General features: G+C 39.7%; 1 pseudogene; it reads left to right on the top strand.

Moving 5' to 3' along the window:
- The first annotated feature begins 1,996 nt into the window (after positions 1 to 1,996).
- On the top strand, positions 1,997 to 3,292 carry LOC109116020 (annotated as a pseudogene).
- The last annotated feature ends 4,957 nt before the right edge of the window (positions 3,293 to 8,249 follow it).

Below are 8,249 nucleotides of genomic sequence, written 5' to 3'. Positions count from 1 at the left end.
AGTAAAGAAATCTGAGCTAAGGTTGATCAAACAAGCTAAACTTGCTGAGAATCGAGTTTATGATTAAGAGAAGAGAAGAACACGAAATTGGAAGAAAGTGTAACCAGAAGGTTAGGTTACTCAATTCTTATTATTCTCATGAATACATACATTCTTATATGCATAATCTGTACAGATATAGTAAAGGAAACCAAATATGCTAATGGTAATGTACAAGGCAAGTAGTGTGTGAATATAATAAAAAAGAGGAAATATGCCTCTTGTAATCTGATTGCCTTTCCATGTTGTAGAGTTCGAAATCACTGCTGGAATTATGCTCCCAAACGGCCAGATTGTATCTCTCCAAAGCCTCCAATAGAATCCAAGTCTTTCCTTGCTTGCAAGTCTTCGAACCTTCTGTTTGTAACCAAGTCTTCGTTTTCTCCAAAGCTTCCTTTTGAATCTGAGTCTTCAGTTGCTTGAGTCCTTCTGCTAGAATCCGAGTGTTTGCTGATTGCTCCTTGTTCTTCAACATTCCCCCTCAAGATTGGTCGGCGATATTCGGTAAGACCAATCTTGTTGAGAGTTTTGTTGAGAGCAACGGAACTAGTCGCCTTTGTGAGTATATCCGCAAGCTGATCTTGACTTCTTGTATACATTGTAGAAATGATACCATTTGCGATCTTCTCTCGAATGAAATGGCAATCTACTTCGATATGCTTTGTCCTCTCATGAAATACGGAGTTGGCTGCAATGTGTAAAGCTGCCTGATTGTCACAGTGAAGTGGTATAGGTTTGGTTGAAGCAAACCCGAGATCCTCCAAGAGTTGTTTGAGCCATACGAGTTCACTTGTTGTGTTTGCCATAGCTCTATATTCTGCTTCTGCGCTTGATCTCGCCACAACGGTCTGCTTTTTGCTCTTCCAAGTGACCAGGTTCCCTCCAACGAATGTGCAATATCCGGTGGTTGATTTTCGGTCCGTCCTATCTCCTGCCCAATCTGCATCGCAGTATCCAATGACCTTCGTATGCTGATTGTTTCTCATCCATAAGCCTTTGTTTGGGGTGCCCTTCAAGTACTTGAGTATGCGATCTATCATTTGCCAATGTGTTGTAGTTGGGGCGTGCATCCATTGACTAACCTGATGCACAGCAAAACTCAAATCAGGTCAGTGTAATCGTAAGATAGATGAGCTTACCGACAACGCGACGATATTGCTCTGGATTCTGTAGTAATTCCCCCTCGCATTGATCCTTGAAGTGTTCTTCAATAGGTGTACGAACCGCTTTAGCACCAAGTTTCCCTGTTTCACTCAAAAGATCAAGGACGTATTTGCGTTGGGAGAGAAAGATAGCATCATCATCCCTAGTAACTTCTAATCCAAGAAAGTAGGTTAATGGACCAAGATCTTTAATATCGAAAACTGTTTTCAAATAGAGTTTAGTATCAGCAATACCAATCGAATCACTTCCTGTGAGAATGATATCATCGACGTAGACTAAAAGAATGATAATACCAGATTGAGTATGTTGAACAAATAGGGAATGATCTGAGTGACATCTGTGAAAGCCTTTAGCAAGAAGAGCGTCATGCAATTTCTGGTACCATGCCCTTGGAGACTGTTTTAAACCATAGATTGCTTTGTTGAGCCTACACACACGATTGTCATCAGTATATCCAGGAGGGGGCTGCATGAATATCTCCTCTTCAAGATCACCTTGAAGGAATGCATTTTTGACATCTAGCTGCCACAAAGACCAACAATGGTTAGCTGCAAGAGACATAATAACGCGAATAGAGGACATTTTAGCAACAGGGGCAAATGTATCGGTGTAATCTTCCCCATATGTTTGAGTGAAACCCTTGGCAACTAAACGAGCTTTGTATCTTTCTACGTCGCCGTCGCTTTTGTACTTGATCTTGTATACCCATTTAGAGCCTATAGCTTTCTTATTCGCAGGAAGATCGGTGAGTTGCCAAGTCTTGTTTCTTTCTAAAGCATCAATTTCCTCTTGCATGGCAACTAAGAGTGCATCCAAACATGTTTAGAGTGCATTGCTCTTCTTGCTAAAGGCTTTCACAGATGTCACTCAGATCATTCCCTATTTGTTCAACATACTCAATCTGGTATTATCATTCTTTTAGTCTACGTCGATGATATCATTCTCACAGGAAGTGATTCGATTGGTATTGCTGATACTAAACTCTATTTGAAAACAGTTTTCGATATTAAAGATCTTGGTCCATTAACCTACTTTCTTGGATTAGAAGTTACTAGGGATGATGATGCTATCTTTCTCTCCCAACGCAAATACGTCCTTGATCTTTTGAGTGAAACAGGGAAACTTGGTGCTAAAGCGGTTCGTACACCTATTGAAGAACACTTCAAGGATCAATGCGAGGGGGAATTACTACAGAATCCAGAGCAATATCGTCGCGTTGTCGGTAAGCTCATCTATCTTACGATTACACTGACCTGATTTGAGTTTTGCTGTGCATCAGGTTAGTCAATGGATGCACGCCCCAACTACAACACATTGGCAAATGATAGATCGCATACTCAAGTACTTGAAGGGCACCCCAAACAAAGGCTTATGGATGAGAAACAATCAGCATACGAAGGTCATTGGATACTGCGATGCAGATTGGGCAGGAGATAGGACGGACCGAAAATCAACCACCGGATATTGCACATTCGTTGGAGGGAACCTGGTCACTTGGAAGAGCAAAAAGCAGACCGTTGTGGCGAGATCAAGCGCAGAAGCAGAATATAGAGCTATGGCAAACACAACAAGTGAACTCGTATGGCTCAAACAACTCTTGGAGGATCTCGGGTTTGCTTCAACCAAACCTATACCACTTCACTGTGACAATCAGGCAGCTTTACACATTGCAGCCAACTCCGTATTTCATGAGAGGACAAAGCATATCGAAGTAGATTGCCATTTCATTCGAGAGAAGATCGCAAATGGTATCATTTCTACAATGTATACAAGAAGTCAAGATCAGCTTGCGGATATACTCACAAAGGCGACTAGTTCCGTTGCTCTCAACAAAACTCTCAACAAGATTGGTCTTACCGAATATCGCCGACCAATCTTGAGGGGGAATGTTGAAGAACAAGGAGCAATCAGCAAACACTCGGATTCTAGCAGAAGGACTCAAGCAACTGAAGACTCAGATTCAAAAGGAAGCTTTGGAGAAAACGAAGACTTGGTTACAAACAGAAGGTTCGAAGACTTGCAAGCAAGGAAAGACTTGGATTCTATTGGAGGCTTTGGAGAGATACAATCTGGCCGTTTGGGAGCATAATTCCAGCAGTGATTTCGAACTCTACAACATGGAAAGGCAATCAGATTACAAGAGGCATATTTCCTCTTTTTTATTATATTCACACACTACTTGCCTTGTACATTACCATTAGCATATTTGGTTTCCTTTACTATATCTGTACAGATTATGCATATAAGAATGTATGTATTCATGAGAATAATAAGAATTGAGTAACCTAACCTTCTGGTTACACTTTCTTCCAATTTCATGTTCTTCTCTTCTCTTAATCATAAACTCGATTCTCAGCAAGTTTAGCTTGTTTGATCAACCTTAGCTCAGATTTCTTTACCTACGCCACCGGTGGTACCACCTCCACTTCGTCGAGGAACAAGGGCGCGTAAACCTCCCAGCGAATGGTGGAAGTTGCCAACAACCCAAACGCCATCTTCCAACAATGTTATCGCTCACCCTATTGCTAAGTACTCCTCTCTTGAACACTATCCTTCTAATGAACAAAGTTTTTTAAGTGTTATTGAAAAGGGGTTTGAACCGAGCTCATATACTCAAGCCAAAGATATTGAGGTGTGGCAACAAGTAATGGCTGAGGAGATTTCTGCCCTAGAAAAGAATGGTACTTGGGACATAACCGAGTTACCACAAGGAAAGCAACCGGTCGGTTGTAAATGGGTCTACAAAATCAAGTATCACAGCAATGGTACCATCGAACGTCATAAAGCCCGTCTCGTTGCTAAGGGATATACTCAGACGTTTTGATATGATCCCAAGATCGATAGATTTCCCGATAGGCGGTGGATGGGTTCCCTAAACCCCTAAACAACTCGCAAACGAAACCTAAGCAAGCGTTCGAGACGAACGGTCTTAAACCCCGAGTGAACCTGGTTTAGAAACGTAGGGTGATCGAAGACGCCACAAGTGCTGTGCGGAATCAACACTTGATAAGTCAAGTTTGAACGCCACGGATGAAGATCCGATAAGTTCAGAAATTAGTTCTAAAAGAACTCTAAGAGAAACCTCTCAAAATATATTTCAAAGTTGTTCTACAAATCTGAGTTTTGATCTCTATTTATAGAGAAACACTACATAAAACTTAGCAAAAATAAACATAAATGAACACAAACAAAGAGGTTTGAATGTGTAGTCTTCAAGAAGGTCATTATGACTTTGTGGTCTCCAAGAATGAAGTTGGAAAGTCATCTTGACCAGATTTAATGCCAATTTTCGTCCTCCTTATTGGGCTTGATTTTTGGACTTGATTTATGGGCCTTCCAAGAATGAGATCAAGTGGATAATGGGCTGAGCTTGTGGTTGATCCAAACCCATGCACTTCTTCATGTATTCTTGACCCAAACATTCAAGAATAAGGCAATTTGGCACATCTTATAGCTTCTTGGCTCGTGCTCTCGTCATCGGTCCAATTGGCTCGGTGAATTCTATCGCTTTGTCCATTCCGTAGCAAGCTTCCAATCCAGTTGAATGGGGTTGCCTTCGATATCACATCACGTTTGGTGAAGATTACACGGAGACATTTGCCCCGGTTGCCAAACTACCGACGGTACGGGTTATCCTATCACTTGCTGTGAATCTTGATTGGCAATTGTGGCAGATGGACGTGAAGAATGCCTTTCTTCAAGGCGATCTTGAGGAAGAGATCTTCATGACTCCTCCTCCAGGCTACCAAGGTCAGATTACCTCGGGACAAGTTTGCAAACTTCGCAAAGCAATATATGGCCTCAAGCAATCCCCACGTGCATGGTATCACAAGCTCTACCAAGCACTCACGGACAAAGGCTTCACAAGGAGTGATTCCGACCATTCCCTCTTCACACTCATAAGTGCCTCGGGTATCATCGTTCTTTTAGTTTATGTCGATGATATTATCTTATCGGGAAGTGATTCCCAAGGCATTTGCGATACGAAATCATATTTGCAATCTGTCTTTGATATTAAGGATCTTGGTAACTTAAATTACTTTCTTGGTATTGAAGTTACCCGTTCTACTAACAGTTTGTTCTTGTCTCAGCGTAAATATACTCTCGATTTACTAAAACAAACAGGAAAACTTGGCGCAAAACCTGTTCGGACGCCTATTGAAGAACATTTCAAGGATCAACGCGAGGGGGAATCATTCCAAGATCCGGAACAATATCGTCGCGTTGTAGGTAAGTTGATCTATCTTACAATCACACGTCCTAACATTAGTTTTGCTATTCATCAGGTTAGCCAATGGATGCACACACTAAAGACAAGTCATTGGCAGATGGTGGATCGAATTCTCACGTACCTCAAGGGAACTCCGAACAAGGGAATATGGATGGACAAAAACAAACACACCGAGATTGTGGCATATTGTGATGCAGATTGGGCCGGAGATAGGAATGATCGTAAATCAACAACAGTCTATTGCACATTCATAGGAGGAAATCTAGTCACTTGGAAGAGCAAGAAGCAAACCGTGGTGGCAAGATCAAGTGCGGAAGCGGAATACTGGGCCATGGCAAACACAACAAGCGAAGTACTATGGCTTCGACAATTGCTCAAGGATCTCGGGATGGAGACAACGCAGCCTACACCCTTACATTGTGACAATCAAGCAGCATTACATATCGCAGCCAACTCCGTGTTTCATGAGAGAACGAAGCACATTGAGGTAATAGCCTCTGGGTATGTGGTAGGCTCGTCATGTTCTAATAACATGACTTCCTCATTCACAGTCACGAAAAATCCGTATCTCACAGGCTCTTGGCGAATCCTGCCTGATCTCCGAGGTTCACTCGTCGAAGGTTGAGTCACAACCGGTAGTGAAACAGTTTGTGTTGACGAGCAAGAAGATCAGATGGAGGATTCGGGATATGAAGAAACGCAACAAGGAGACCCGGACACTAACTTGGAGCATGAAGAAGCAAACAACACGTGATCTGCATGGAAACAGCCTTGTACGTGAGCTGCATGGGAACACACTTGGAGAGCAAGTCTCACGGATCAGATGGCACACTTGAAGGCATCAATTCACGTGTAGAAGGCAAGAAATAAGTTCTGAAAGATCAACATTACAAGAAAAGGAAAAGAATCATCACACATTTGCTACATTTCCTTTTTTATGTCTTGGCAATATTGCATTGCCATTCCTTGTAATTATAGCCGTTTGTTTTCTGTCTTTTGCACAGATTTTTAGTCTTATATATATCTGTGTATATCATGTACGAAAAGATATGGAATGAAGAGTATTTTTGTTTTGTTCATCCTCTCCAAGAACCCTAACTTCATTTCGTTTCTCTTTGTGCATCTCGGCTACTCATTGAGTACATAACCGAGTGATTCTCTTTGATTTGTGTTCAGTCATACACACAAATTCATCAATTTCTTTAAAATGTTTCGATTCTCTCTAAACATATTTGGATGCACTCTAAGTATGTTTTGACGCACTCTAAACATGATTGGATGCACTCTAAATGTTTTTGGACGCACTGTAAACGTGTTTTTGTGCACTCAAAACATGTTTACACACACTCTAACATGTTTCGACGCATTCTAAATATGTTTCGGCGCGCTCTAAAAATGTTTGAATGCACTCTAAACATGTTCGGATGCATTCTAAACATGTTTAGTCGAACTCTAAACATGTTTAGACGAACTCTAAAAATGTTTCGAAGTACTCTAAATATCTTTTGACACACTCTAAAAATGTTTTGATGCACTCTAAACATGTTTGGATGCACTCTAAGTATGTTTCGACGTATTTTAAACATCTTTGGATGCGCTCTAAATATGTTTGGACGCACTCTAAACGTGTTTGGACGTACTCTAAATATCTTTTGTTGGACTCAAAACATGTATCAACGCACTCTAAACACGTTTTGACATACTATAAAAATGTTTCAATAGACTCTAAACATGTATGTTTTTATGCACTCTAAGTATGTTTTAATGCACTCTAAACATGTTTCGACGCCCTCTAAAAATGTTTCGATTCTCTCTAAACATGTTTGGATGCACTCTAAGTATGTCTTGACGCACTCTAAACATGTTTGGACGCATTCTAAACATGTTTAGTCGAACTCTAAACATGTTTAGACGAACTCTAAACATGTTTCGAAGTACTCTAAATATCTTTTGACGCACCCTAAAAATGTTTTGATGCACTCTAAACATGTTTGGATGCACTCTAAGTATGTTTCGACGTATTTTAAACATCTTTGGATGCGCTCTAAATATGTTTGGACGCACTCTAAACGTGTTTGGACGCACTCTAAATATCTTTTGTTGGATTCAAAATATGTATCAACGCACTCTAAACACGTTTTGATCACACTATAAAAATGTTTTAATAGACTCTAAACATGTATGTTTTGATGCACTCTAAGTATGTTTCGATGCACCCTATATTGAAAAATAAAATGCGGAAATTAAATTAGAAAGAAAGAACAAAAGAGAAAAGAACGGAAACACTTTTATTGCTACATCTCTTCTTTCTTCTTGTTGAATTACAATGAAAATGACTCATATATTTATAGGAAAACTATAAGACGAAATAAAAAGGAAATAGAAATAAATAAGATCGATACACAATATTTGATATAATATTATGTCCATTATTATTTCTAATCATATCTTAAAATCAATATTTCCTTCAATCACATATTCATTTTCTTATTTCAACATTCTCCCTCAAGATTGATTTGAAAGAATGCAAAAATCAATCTTGAAAAGATAATGTGATAAAAACCCATAGATATTTTCATTGTCTTTTGAAAAATCCATAAACACCAAATTTAGTTCTTTTAAAGAGTATTACCCATTTTCAAATCACTTCGCTTGACTTTGAAGTTCTACCTTTAACTCTTTTTGTCATAACACCTCGCTTGATCTTAGAGTTTTTAGGTTAGACTTCTTTTTGTCATAGCACCTCGTTTGATTTTGGGTTTTTATTCTTCTTTGAACCATTTGGATATATGAATATCCAAAACTAAAAAAAAAA

Source organism: Tarenaya hassleriana, unplaced genomic scaffold (assembly GCF_000463585.1).
Source record: "Tarenaya hassleriana unplaced genomic scaffold, ASM46358v1 Cleome552, whole genome shotgun sequence".
Classification (NCBI taxonomy): Eukaryota; Viridiplantae; Streptophyta; class Magnoliopsida; order Brassicales; family Cleomaceae; genus Tarenaya; species Tarenaya hassleriana.
The sequence above is the reverse complement of the archived record's forward strand: the minus strand, read 5'-3'. Positions and strand labels throughout refer to the sequence as shown.